At 37.8% G+C, this 14,744-nt stretch overlaps 1 non-coding gene across 1 annotated transcript; it reads left to right on the forward strand.

Annotated features, from left to right (window-relative positions):
- The first annotated feature begins 8,484 nt into the window (after positions 1-8,484).
- On the forward strand, positions 8,485-8,591 carry LOC129648024 (U6 spliceosomal RNA). The gene has a single exon (XR_008712631.1). It is a non-coding gene; the product is annotated as a U6 spliceosomal RNA (small nuclear RNA).
- The last annotated feature ends 6,153 nt before the right edge of the window (positions 8,592-14,744 follow it).

A 14,744-nucleotide genomic window follows, 5' to 3' on the forward strand; every position in this document is an offset into this window, starting at 1 on the left:
CCAGCCAAGCCATCGAGACTTGATTCCCAGGTGTTTATTAGAAGGGTTGTAAAAGGCATGCTCTGTTTTGGAGTTGGTGATGGCAACCCTCTTCCAATCACAAGGGAAGTGCCTAGAGGCTAGTGGAGACAACATAGAGGAAAAAGGAGCAGAGAGAAAAGAGAGAGAGGAGTTTTTTGAGTTGATATATTTCTCTAAAACTTCTTTTTTTTGGTTTCATTTTGTTTAAACAAGTTTAAGCTGGGTTTCTGTAATTTGCAACGTGAAGGGTTTGGGTAATGTCAGGGAGCAACCTGCATGGGCCCTGCACACTCTTGCTGGATATGCCAAGGACTCAAGGCCCTGACTAATCTTTTTTTGATACACTTTTCAGGACTGTGTTTGCCCAAAGCAACTTGAGGGATGAGGTGACTTCTTCCATAAAGAGCACACTTGTTTCCAAGTGCTATAAAGATGGTGAATCTTCCAAGCTCAGTGTTCCTTTCCTATACCACCACTTACCATGTTTGCAGACATTCATTTGATCCAACTGTGTGCACTGGGGAGCCTGGGAGTGGAAACAGGAGAAGAGACACAAACCAACAGAATGTTCACATTATCCTGTCTGTGACTGCTAAAGACCTTTGTCTCTTACCCAGGAGTCTAATGTCTCCTGCCAACATCCATGAAAAAGTAACAAAGTAATTTACTAGCTTGAAAAGTAAAGCAAAATCATATCCTTCACCCTTGTTGACACTGTATAGATCCTAGGGCTTCCCTGGGCCAATGTGGGGTGCACGCTGTTTCACTAGGGCACGCACCAAATAGGAAGACAGACAGTTGATTCTAGGCTCTGCCACTGACTGGCTTTGTGATTATGCTTGCGCTTAATCTTGCGCTTCACAGGTGGCAATAGTGCGAAAGAACCTGCCTGCCAATGCAGGAGACATAAAAGATGCGGGTTCGATCCCTGGGTTGGGAAGATCCCCTGGAGGAGGGCATGGCAATCCACTCCAGTATCCTTGCCTGGAGAATCCCATGGACAGAGGAGGCTGGCGGGCTATGGTTCATAGCAGTGCAAAGAGTCGGACACGACTGAAGCGACTTAACACTCATGCACATGTATCTAACCTCGGGCTGTCTGCTTTCTCCTCTGTGGAAGGGGGCTACTATTGCTAATCACAGATTTTTTCCATGGGGACTGAAGAAGAAAATGATTGTAGTGCACCTGACACAGAACCGGCATAGGGTAAGCTCAGCAAGTGTTAACTGTTATCATCTCCTTAGTCGTAGCATTTAGTACATTATATTATTAAAAAAAATTCTGAAATATTTTCTCATTACAAAAAAGTTTATTGTTGAAAACTTAGAAAATACATATCAAAAAATAAGAAAAGCTTTTTAAAAGTTATAATTCCATAACCCACACACTTCTTAATATCATTTTGCTCAATATCTAGCTAGAATTTTAGTGTGGAGATATATATGTGTGTGTGTGTATGGGTGTATGCTTATCTGGTTCAAGGCAGGGTCATAATGTACACATTGTTTTGTTGTCTCTTTATCCTTACTTAACATATCATGACCAGACTTTCTTTTCAGGTTATACTTCAGTTTATACTTCATATACTTCACTAAAGAATGAGTAAAGTGCGCTGGCTGCAACAGACTGTGCAGAAGTGTGGCCACCCCTCGCCCAAGGTCAGGGGCGGCGGCCAAGAGGAGCCACCCCACGTCCAAGGAGCAGCGGCTGCACAGGCGCAGGAGGGCAGAAAGGAGCTACTCCACGTTCAAGGTCAGGAGGGGCGGCCGTGAGGAGATACCCCTCATTCAAGATAAGGAGCAGTGGCTGCGCTTTGCTGGAACAGCCTTGAAGAGATACTCCATGTCCAAGGTAAGAGAAACCCAAGTAAGATGGTAGGTGTTGCAAGAGGGCATCACAGGGCAGACACACTGAAACCATACTCACAGAAAACTAGTCAATCTAGGACCACAGCCTTGTCTTAACTTAATGAAACTAAGCCATGCCGTGTGGGGCTACCCAAGATGGGCGGGTCATAGTGGAGAGGTCTGACAGAATGTGGTCCACTGGAGAAGGGAATGGCAAACCACTTCAGTATTCTTGCCTTGAGAACCCCATGAACAGTATGAAAAGGCAAAATGATAGGATACTGAAAGAGGAACTCCCCAGGTCGGTAGGTGCCCAATATGCTACTGGAAATCAATGGAGAAATAACTCCAGAAAGAATGAAGGGATGGAGCCAATGCAAGAAGAACGCCCAGTTGTGGATGTGACTGGTGATGGAAGTAAAGTCTGATGCTGTAAAGAGCAATATTTCATAGGAACCTGGAATGTTAGGTCCGTGAATCAAGGCAAATTGGAAGTGGTCAAACAGGAGATGGCAAGAGTGAACGTCGACATTCTAGGAATCAGCGAACTAAAATGGACTGGAGTGGGTGAACTTAACTCAGATGACCATTATATCTGCTACTGTGGGCAGGAATCCCTTAGAAGAAATGGAGTAGCCATTATGGTCAAAAAAAGAGTCCGAAATGCAGTACTTGGATGCAATCTCAAAAACGACAGAATGATCTCTGTTTGTTTCCAAGGCAAACCATCCAGTATCACAGTAATCTAAGTCTATGCCCCAACCAGTAACGCTGAAGAAGCTGAGTTGAATGGTTCTATGAAGCCCTACAAGACCTTTTAGAACCAACACCTAAAAAAGATGTCCTTTTCATTATAGGGGACTGGAATGCAGAAGTAGGAAGTCAAGAAACACCTGGGAAATTTGGCCTTGGAATATGGAATGAAGCAGGGCAAAGGCTAATAGAGTTCTGCCAAGAGAACACACTGGTCATAGCACACAACCTCTTCCAACAACACAAGCGAAGACTCTACACATGGACATCACCAAATGGTCAACATCGAAGTCAGATTGATTATATTCTTTGCAGCCAGAAATGGAGAAGCTCTATAGAGTCAGCAAAAACAAGGCCAGGAGCTGACTGTGGCTCAGATCATGAGCTCCTTATTGCCAAATTCAGACTTAAATTGAAGAAAGTAGGGAAAACCACTAGACCATTCAGGTATGACCTAAATCAAATGCCTTATGACTATACAGTGGAAGTGAGAAATAGATTTAAGGGACTAGATCTGATAGATAGAGTGCCTGATGAACTATGGACTGAGGTTCATGACATTGTACAGGAGACAGGGATCAAGACCATCCCCATGGAAAAGAAATGCAAAAAAGCAAAATGGCTGTCTGGGGAGGGCCTTACAAATAGCTGTGAAAAGAAGAGAAGCAAAAAGCAAAGGAGAAAAGGAAAGATATAAGCATCTGAATGCAGAGTTCCAAAGAATAGCAAGGAGAGATAAGAAAGCCTTCCTCAGTGATCAATGCAAAGAAATAGAGGAAAATAACAGAATGGGAAAGACTAGAGATCTCTTCAAGAAAATTAGAGATACCAAGGGAATATTTCATGCAAAAATGGGCTTGATAAAGGACAGAAATGGTATGGACCTAACAGAAGCAGAAGATATTAAGAAGAGGTGGAAAGAATACACAGAAGAACTGTACAAAAAAGTTCTGGGTCATCTTCATGACCCAGATAATCATGATGGTGTGATCACTCACCTAGAGGCAGACATCCTGGACTGTGAACTCAAGTGGGCCTTAGGAAGCATCACTACAAATGAAGCTAGAAGAGGTGATGGAATTCCAGTTGAGCTATTTCAAATCCTGAAAGATGATGCTGTGAAGTGCTGCACTCAATATGCCAGCAAATTTGGAAAACTCAGCAGTGGCCACAGGACTGGAAAAAGTCAGTTTTCATTCCAATCCCAAAGAAAGGCAATGCCAAAGAAAGCTCAAACTACCGCACACTTGCACTCATCTCACACGTTAGTAAAGTAATGCTCAAAATTCTCCAAGCCAGGTTTCAGCAATACATGAACCATGAACTTCCAGATGCTCAAGCTGGTTTGAGAAAAGGCAGAAGAACCAGAGACCAAATTGCCAACATCTGCTAGATCATCGAAGAAGTAAGAGAGTTTCATAAAAACATCTATTTCTGCTTTATTGGCTATGCCATAGGCTTTGACTGTTTGGATCACAATAAACTGTGGAAAATTCTTCAAGAGATGGGAATACCAGACCACCTGACCTGCCTCTTGAGAAACCTGTATGCAGGTCAGGAAGCAAGAGTTAGAACTGGACATGGAACAACAGACTGGTTCCAAATAGGAAAAGGAGTATGTCAAGGCTGTATATTGTCACCCTGCTTATTTAACTTATATGCAGAGTATATCCTGAGAAATGCTGGGCTGGAAGAAGCACAAGCTAGAATCAAGATTTCTGGGAGAAATATCAATAACCTCAGATATGCAGATGACACCACCCTTATGGCAGAAAGGTAAGAGGAACTAAAAAGCCTCTTGATGAAAGTGAAAGAGGAGAGTGAAAAAGTTGGCTTAAAGCTCAACATTCAGAAAACGAAGATCATGGCATCTGGTCCCATCACTTCATGGGAAATAGATGGGGAAACAGTGGAAACAGTGTCAGACTTTATTTTTGGGGGCTCCAAAATCACTGCAGATGGTGATTGCAACCATGAAATTAAAAGACTGTTACTCCTTGGAAGGAAAGTTATGACCAACCTAGATAGCATATTCAAAAGCAGAAACATTACTTTGTCAACAAAGGTCCATCTAGTCAAGGCTATGGTTTTTCCAGTGGTCATGTATGGATGTGAGTTGGGCTGTGAAGAAAGCTGAGCACCGAAGAATTGATGCTTTTGAACTGTGGTGTTGGAGAAGACTCTTGAGAGTCCCTTGGACTGCAAGAAGATACAACCAGTCCACCCTAGAGGAAATTAGTCCTGGGTGTTCATTGGAAGGACCGATGCTGAAGCTGAAACTCCAATACTTTGGGCACCGCGAAGAGTTGACTCTTTGGAAAAGACTCTGATGCTGGGAGGGATTGGGGGCAGGAGGAGAAGGGGACGACATGGATGAGATGGCTGGATGGCATCACTGACTCGATGGACATGAGTTTGAGTGAACTCTGGGAGTTGGTGATAGACAAACAGGGAGGCCTGGCGTGCTGCGATTCACGGGGTTGCAAAGAGTTGGACACGACTGAGCGACTGAACTGAACTGAACTGAACTAAAGAATGACTAGCATAGAAATCATTAAGAGGGATAAAATGAACACCCAGGAGCCTACCATATACCTTAAACAGGAGAATATCCCCACAACTCAGCCTCCTATGTGCCCCTTCCTAATTAGACCATCCTGCCTCATCCCTTTGCTCTCATGATACCACAATCCTGAGTTTCTCTTTATCATTCTCTTACAATTGGCATAGTTTTACCATGCATGTGCATATTAATAAACATTGCATAATTTGGCTTGCTCATAGAACTTAGTAGACATGGCATTATGCTGCATATGTTTTCTGTGACTTGCTTTTATGCTTGGCATGTGTCTCTGAGATCCAACCATGTTGATACATGCAATTGTTCTTTTGTTTTTCAGGGATGTATAGTTTTCCCATGTAGACACATGACACTATTTAGTCAATGATATTTGGGTAAATTGCCAAGGAGATGGGTTTGGAGAAGGATGTCTATCTCCCTTGACAGGTGCTTCAGACTCTAGGTGGGAGATGGGAGTCCCACCCCAACCTAAGCTATTTGCTCCCAGGCCACTTAGCGGTTTCCCAGCACTAAACAGACTGACCCAGATAATACACATCCCAGGGGTAATGTGGAGGAGACCCTTACAAGCACAGAGGAGAAAAAGGAGGGTTGGTGGTTCAAGGCTATAGGTAGAAGACAGTATGGATGCCATAGGTAGATTGCAAATATTGCACTGAGGGAAAACATTTTCCCATAAGAATAAATGGCTGGAAATGTAGTACTGAGTAAGTTAAGATTACTTTGCCTAAGAAAAAGCATGGAAAATGTCATGCTGTTTAAAACAAGCTATGTGGGCTGAGTGTGTGGGTAACTGACACTCTCTAACATTGCTAACAAGAGGATAAATTAGCAAAACCTTCATGGAGGATAATTTGGCCGAATTTACAAAAATGTAGATCTAAAATGTGCCAAAAATGTACCTTTGAGCCAATGATTAAATTTCTAGGAATTTATCTTACAGATGAGTAAAATTATATATGTAATTCGTTACTTACTGCAGCATTATTTATGATAATAAAACATTGAAACAATGTAAATGTCTTTCTATAGAGAATTAGATAAATTACATTTGTTCCATCCAGTGGAAAAAACTTAGCTGTTACAGAGGATGAGGTAATCTCTGAGGTACTAGTAGGGTACAATCCCCAAGTTTTATGAATTAAAAAGGCAGAGTGTAGTGGTTTAAAAAAGAAACTGTGTTGTGTGTATTTTCCATAAATAGAATATTCTTGGTGGTTGCTTCTGTGAATCTGGATTATAGGGAATAAAGATGGGGGAAATACATTATGGCTGCCTTTTGTGCCTTTACAATTTTGTACTGTATAAATGTATCAGTGAGCCAAAGAGTAATAAACATAATTAGAGGTGAGAAGCTGCAGTCAAAGTGAGGGAAGCAGAGGAGTGAAGAAGATGCAAGTATAAGCTGGAGCTTTGAGGAAAAGCAGAGGGGTTTGTCCTGAAGGAGACTGTCAGAAGATATGGTGTTAAAGAGGATTTTGGAGACGTTTTGCAGACTGTTGGAGTAGTGTACCATTGTTTTGCCAAGATGCCCTTTGCCTGAGGAAATCTTTACTCTTAATGCAGTTTGTGAAGCTGGATTCTTTTTCTTTTATTATTTCCATTTTTTTCACCTTTAAAGTGAAAGTTGTAACAGTGGTAATAAGAATAATAGTAAAATAGTGATAATACATCAACAATGAAGATTGCTTACTATTTTGGCATTTCGAATTTGACAGCCATTGACTAAGACTTCACATGCTTGATCTAATTTAATTCTTGTATCAACTGTAGGAAGTCAGTGGCACTATAATTCCCACTTTATAGATGAGGAAACTGAGGCACAAAAATATTAAGTAACATATATTAAGATTACATAGCTAGGAAGTGATAGCACTGAAAAGTGAGCTCCCTTTGGTCTACCTTCAAAGACTGTGCTTTTATCCATTTTGCTGTATTCTTTTCCTAATAAATGAGAAATCTGTTAGAAAGTATAGTATCCAGAAAGCATGCATACACACATATACACCCCTCATCTAACTTCAGATGTTAACTGCTTACAAATATCTATGGTCCAGCTTTCAGGTAGAGGTGGGATAAGAACAGGGAATTGATGTTATAATCTTGTTCACCCAAGAAAAATCTAGAGATATTAGGACAATAGGCAGGGTAGTCATTTGGGGAGTGTTAGGAGGAAAGATAACTGCAAATCGACAGCCAAGCAGGTGTTGCTACCATTACTATTAGGCTACTGGGGACTCTTAGAATGTGAGGCTGAGGAGGAAATCAAATAAATACTTTGCTGACTCCACTAACTTGCAAAATATTTTCAAAACTCCAAGCAGATTATTGCCCACTGTTCAGGGATTCTCTGACTCTTGGTGATATTTCAGAGATAATGTGTTAAGCCAAAAGCTCTCACAAATCACCCCAGAGCTAAGATGAGCCAAACTACTTCAACTCACATGGGGCACGAAGGAGCCACTATTTTCCCTGGAAGACTAGTTCTTTCTTCCTTTCCCTTATTGTTCCAACAAGGCTGATTATTTCAGTAAGTTTTGGAGACTAATTCAAGGCCTATTTTCTCCAAAGGGAGCTGAAGTAACATTAGTATCTTTGTTACCACCAAAGGAGAAGTGTATTTCTATATTGTTCCCCACCTTAAGCTTTGATTTATTTGGACAGAAAGTTTCTAATCAGGTACTCATATTCCCATCAACACCAAAACTTTTAAACTCTGGTTTAAAAAGACTAGAGTGGATTGGTGCGATTGGAGGCTATAGTCCCGATGGCTCAGTGGGTAAAGAATCTGCCTGCAATGCAGGAGACATAGGAGATGCAGGTTTCGGTCACTGTGTTGGAAAAATACCCTGGAGGAGGGAATGGCGACCCACTCCAGTATTCTTGCCTGAAAAATCCCATGGACAAAGGAGCCTGGTGGGCTACAACTCAAAGGGTTGCAAAGAGTCAGACGTGACTGAGCAACTAAGTCCGCACATACACACACATATGCTGTAGTCACTAGTCTATGTGGCTACTGAGCACTTGAAATGTAGCTAATCTAATCTGAGCAGTTTTGTAAGTGTGAGATACATATTGTATTTTGAAGACTTTGTATGAAAAAAAGAATGCAATATATCCCAAACTTTTACATTGATTATTGAAATGATAATATAGGCAGTCCTTGCTTTACAGACAGTGCAAAACCACAAAAGTGACTTAGTAAGCCAAAACTACAGTTAGTAAGCCAAAATGATTGCAATAATCAATGGAGGGAAGTTATGATTATTACGTGACCTTTAGTGCTCACTTTGGCAGCACATACACTAAAATTGGAATGATGTAGAGAAGATCAGCATGGTCCCTGTTCAGGGATGACACACAAGTTCATGAAGCATTCTGTATTTTTAGCATGAGAAAGGAAACATTCACTCAAGTCCACTTGAAATATTCAGTGAGAGTCCCATATAGGATTACTCCAAGGAGGAACACATCAAGACACATATTAATAAAAATGACAAAGTTAAATACAAAAATATTTAAATCAACAAGGGAAAATCAACAAATAATATACAAGGGAACTCCTAAAAGGTTATCAGCTGATTTTTCAGCAGAAACTCTTCAGGCCAGAAGGGAGTGGCGTGATAATGTTTAAAGTGATAAAAGGGAAATACCTACAACCAAGAATACCCCACCCAGCAAGGCTCTCATTTGGATTCGATAGAGAAATCAAAAGCTTTACAGTTAAGCAAACATAGAGAATTCAGCACCACCAATCTAGCTTTATAACAAACAGTAAGGAATTTCTCCAGGCAGAAGGGGGAAAAAAAAAAGACCACAACTAGAAACAAGAAAATAATAAATGGGAAAGGTCACCAATAAAAGAAAACATACAGTAAAAGTAGGAAAGCATCCACACACAAATATGAAATCAAAACCAGCAAACACAAGAAGAGGAAAATACAAATGCAGTAAGTGGAAGGTGAAATTAAAGAGACAAGCAACTTAAAACAACCTTGCATATAAATAGACTGCTATATCAAAACCGCATGAAAACTGCAAACCAGAAAACTATAACAGACACACACACACAAAAGAAAAAACAATCCAAACACAATAATAGTCATCAAATCACAAAAGAACTATGGAGGAAGGGAAGAGAAAAGACCTACAAAAACAAATCCAAAACAATTGAGAAAATAGCAATAAGAACATACAAATTGATAACTACCTTAAATGTAAACAGATTAAATGCTCCATTTAAAAGACATGGACTGGCTGAATGAATATAAAAACAAGATTCATATATATGCTGTCTATAAAAAAACTCACTTCAGACTATAGACTAAAAGTACGGGGATGAAAAAAGATATTTCATGCACATGAAATCCAAAAGAAAGCGAGAGTAGCAATACTCATATCAGACAAAACAGACTTTAAAATAAAGATTGTCACAAGACATAAGGAAGGACACCATATAATGATCAAGGAATCAATTCAAGAAGATATAACAACTGTAAATATATATGTACCCAATGTAGGAGCACCTCAGTATATAAGGCAAATGCTAACAGTCACAAAGAGAAGAAATCAACAGTAACACGGTATGAGTTGGAGACTTTAACACCCACTTACACCAATGGACAGATCACCCAGACAGAAAATTTTTCCTTTTTGTCACAACCGCGTTCCTCATTTCTGTCAATAAGTTTACCTTCACTAAGTTTCTGAGGCTATTCATCTGGTCTTTTGAACACTAGAATTGTCAGAGTCCCCGCAATTGTTCATCATCACATCTGCTTTCACTTCCAACAGTATCTTTTAAAAATGTCTTTGCTGATCTCTCACTTTATCAGGCAACTCCCTAAATGATTATCCATTTTTATGACGTGTTATGTGGGCTCAACACTGAGCTACAAGAAGGCAACACAACTATATGCTTCTCTGTCCATGCATGAATTGAATAACAGGTGTGCAGTGAACAATTACGGACATGCTTGGAAAGAAAAAAATGTTTTGATTGGTCACTGATAATGACGCTCACTTGTTCAGGTAGTTGTTTGTGGACTGAAAGTCTAGTAGTGAAGTTTGTACAATGCAACTACTCACAGTTATTATATAAGAATAACAGAGATTCAGACCATGTTATTGGAAGACTACTTTTATTAAACTAAATGGTGATAACTGAAATTAATGCATGCCAGAATCATGCAAAGTAAAATCTGCCTGTATTTTGGATACTGGGTCAAATAAATTATATGATTAAAATTAATTACACCTGTTTATTTTTACTTTCTGTGACTAATAGAACATTTTAAATCACATATGTGGCTTGCATTAAATTTCTGTTAGTGCTGCTGTATACTGTATATTAACAAAAATATTACAAGAACAAAAAGAAATACTCAGCTAGGAAAGAATCAAACACTGTCACAGTTTCCATGTGAGAAGAGTAGTCACAGCAAAGGAACAGATTCAAATCTACATAAACTGAACCTAAGTGTATGGTGAAAAACAGCAAAGCTAAAACTAAAAGATAATAAATTGGGAAAACATTTGCAACAAATATGAGCCAAGGGTGAATTGCTGACATTATAAAATTACCCATTCAAATTTATTCTAAAAGTATCAAGATCCCAGTAGGTTGTAAAACAGATGAATAGGCAATTTATATGAGAGGAAATTGAAGTAGTAAGTAAACACCTAGAAAAGTATTTATCTTGTCTAGTTATCAAAGATATGAAAATTATTGCAACTTTGAGTTACAATTTAGTGTCTGCTTTATTAACAAAACAATTACAACACCTGACACCATGGGGAATTTTGTGAATTCATGCATGATAACTGGCATTATAATCAGATATAATACTTTTAGTAACCAGCAATGTATAAACAGGAAGAGCCATACAGATATTCCCAACCCTTTGACCTCATAATGCCACTCCTGAGAATGACTTGAAGGAAGTAATTCAACAAGAACAAAAAGTTATATATATAGTAAGATACATACTATATCTGTATCATTGCTTATTATAATGGCAAAAACCTGGAGATATTCTAAAAATTTAATGTAGAAAACTGCATTCAACAATGACAGAATACACAGTGTTTTTCAAATGCATATCAAACATTTACTAGAATTTACCGTATGCTGTGTCATAAAGCAACCTGCAATATATTTCAAAGGATTGAAATCATTCAGGGTGTGCTCTCTAAGCATAGTGGAATTTCTCTCAACATCCATAACAAAAGCTAATTAGAAGAGTACCAACTGCTTTTAAAATTGAGCAATAAAATTCTAATCAATCCATGAATCAAATAAGGAAATACATAGAAATTAGAAAATATTGAGCTAAATGACATTGAAAATATGGCATATCAAAACATCTGGAAAATAGTTACATGATGATCAAGAAAATAACTACCAACCTGTAATTATATAATCATCAAAAGTATCCTTTATCTTCAGATTAACAAAAACTGAGAGAATTTATGCAGTTCTTAGAGAAAAATTTATATTAAGTGTATATATTAGAAAGAAAATAGAATGCTATTCATCCGTGATTCAATTTTCTATCTCAAAACAAAAAGAATGGCACATACAATTAATTAGTACAGAGAAAGTAAAAGGAAAGAAACAATAAAAAATAAAAGCAGAAATAAGATAAACAGAAAACAAAATACAATAAAGAAAATCAACAAAATGAAAACTCTGTTCCTTGAAAAAAAGTAATCAAATTGATAAAACTCTGGAAAGACTGATGTAAAAAGAGAGAGAAACAATATACTAATATCACTAATGAATAAAGAGACATTCATATGGGTCCTATAGATACTTTAAAAATAAGACTGTAAATAACTTTATGGCAATTTAAATGAAATAAATTCCTTAAAGAATATAAGGTACTGAAGCTGACACAAAAGGAAAGAAAAAACAGAATATCATATATCTACTAAAGAAATTAAATGTTTTATTTTAACCTCTCCACAAAGTATGCTCCTAGCCCAGATGGTTACTTTGGTGAATTCTAGCAAATAGTAAAGAAAGTAGAAGCTTCAATTTTATATATACTCTTCCATGAAATAGAAGAAGAAGCTACCTTTTCCAATATTTCTATGGTATCAGCATAATCTTGATAGTTAAATTGTTACAAAAATTAAAAGAAAGGAAAATTACAGACCAATAAGCAGCATGAACATACACATATAAAAATTTAATAGATTAGAAAAGGGAATTCAGTAATATATAAAATGGATAATGCATCACAATTAAATGAAGTTTATTCTAGGAATGCTAATAATAGTTTACCATTAATAGGACTTCTGGTAAAGAATCTGCCTGCCAGTGCAGGAGATGAAAGAGACATGAGTTCAATCCCTGGTTTGGGAAGATTCCCTCCAGTAGGAAATAGCAATCCACTCTGGTATTTTTGCCTAGAAAATTCCATGGACAGGAGCCTGGTGGGCTGTAGTTCATGAAGTTGCAAAGAGTTGAAAACAAGTGAGCGACTGAGCATACACACTCAAGAGTCAATATAATTCAACACATTCACAGAAAAATGGAGATAAATAAAATGATGATCTTAATAACTAGAGAAAAACTTTTGATAAAATATTGATTTATGATGAAGACTCTTAGAAAATAAAAAGGGAAGTTAATTTAATGGTCAATTACTGAAACTTTCTTCCTGAGATTAGGAACACTATATGGATTCTACTAATACTACTTCCATTAAAAGAAAAAATAGAACTTAACCAATGCAATGAAGCAATAAAAAGAAACAAAAATCATAATATTTAGGAAAAAAAAAATAAAACTATCATTACTCACAGAAAATATAATTGTGTATAGAGAAAAATCTTGAAAAAAATCTAGTGATAAATATCTAGAATTAACATTTATTATTCAGGTTGTTGGATCTAAGGTCAATGTATGAAATCAATTGCATTTTTACATACCAGCAACAAAAAGTTTGGAAAAGAAATTAAAGTGATAACAGTTATAGCAGCATAAAACCCTTTAAGTCCAAAAATGTATTTGATGATAGATGATCAGGACCTCTACACTGAAAATTGTAACACTTTGTCAAAAGAAATGGATAAAGGCATAATAAGTAGATAAATTATTTTCCCTCATTTTCATGTACTGGAAGAATTTAAAACTGTTAGAATATAAATTTTTCCTAAATTAATTTTTAGATTAAAAACAATTCCAATTAAAATCCCAATACATCTGTGTAGAAATTGACAAGCTGATTTTAAAATTCATATAAGAATGGAAGAGGGCAAAAACTATCAAGGTGTTCATTAATAAATAGAAACCAGCTGGAGGACTTATACAGCCAAGTGTCACAACAATTAAAAGCTATTAAAATTAATACAGATTTAAGTTAGTATAAGAATAGACAAAAAAAAAAAAAAAAAACGATAGAAAAGAGTTCCACATCTCAGGGCTACCTCATATCGGCAGAGGTGGCACTGTGGTGTAGTGTAGAAATAATGCTCTTTTTGACAAACAGTGCTAGGCTATTTGGATTTCCAAGTAGGAATAGTTACTCTTTACTGTCACCCTTCACAAATCAATTCTAGCTGGATTATAGACTTAGATATGCAAAAGTTAAGCAAAGGCTTTTAGAAAAAAATTGGACAATATTTTTATTAACTCAAGTAGACAAAGTTGTCTTCAATAAGATACAGAATATTCTAATCATAAAACATTAACTTAAACTATATAACTTCCCTGGTGGTTCAGATGGTTAAGAATCTGCCTGCAATCCAGGAGACCTGGTTTGATTCCTGGTTGGGAAGATCCCCTGGAGGAGGCATGGCAACCCACTCCAGTATTCTTGCCTGGAGAATCCCCATGGACAGAGGAACCTGGTGGGCTACAGTCCATGGGGCTGCAAAGAGTCGAACTTGGCTGAGCAACTAAGCACATATTAAAATTAGGACATTCCTATTCCTCATTCAGTTCAGTTCAGTTCAGTTCAGTCACTCAGTCATGTCCGACTCCATGAACGCAGCACACCATGAACCGCAGCACACCAGGCCTCCCTGTCCGTCACCAACTCCCGAGTCTACCCAAACTCATGTCCATTGAGTCAGTGATGCCATCCAACCATCTCATCCTCTGTCGTTCCCTTCTCCTCCTGCCCCCAATCCTTCCCAGCATTAGGTCTTTTCAAACGAGTCAACTCTTTGCATCAGGTGGCCAAGGAAGAGAATCAAAACTCAAGCCATACAACATTGAATATATTGGTAATTCATATAAAAAGACTCATATGCAGGATATATAAACAACTAAACATTCAATATAAAATAGGACAAATGACTTAAACAGTCAAAGAGGATAGCCAAATGGCCAATAAACAAATAAGACATGTTTAACTTCATCAATCATCAAGAAATGCAACTTAAAATGGCAAAGTAATATCATCACACATTCACTGGAATAGCCAAAACAAAGTCAGACACTACCAAATTTTAGCAAGGGAGTAGAACTGAACTCTCATTCACTGCTGCCAATTTAAGTGTAAATTCATACAACCACTTTGGAAAAACG

Source organism: Bubalus kerabau, chromosome 3 (genome assembly GCF_029407905.1).
Source record: "Bubalus kerabau isolate K-KA32 ecotype Philippines breed swamp buffalo chromosome 3, PCC_UOA_SB_1v2, whole genome shotgun sequence".
NCBI classification, from domain to species: domain Eukaryota; kingdom Metazoa; phylum Chordata; class Mammalia; order Artiodactyla; family Bovidae; genus Bubalus; species Bubalus kerabau.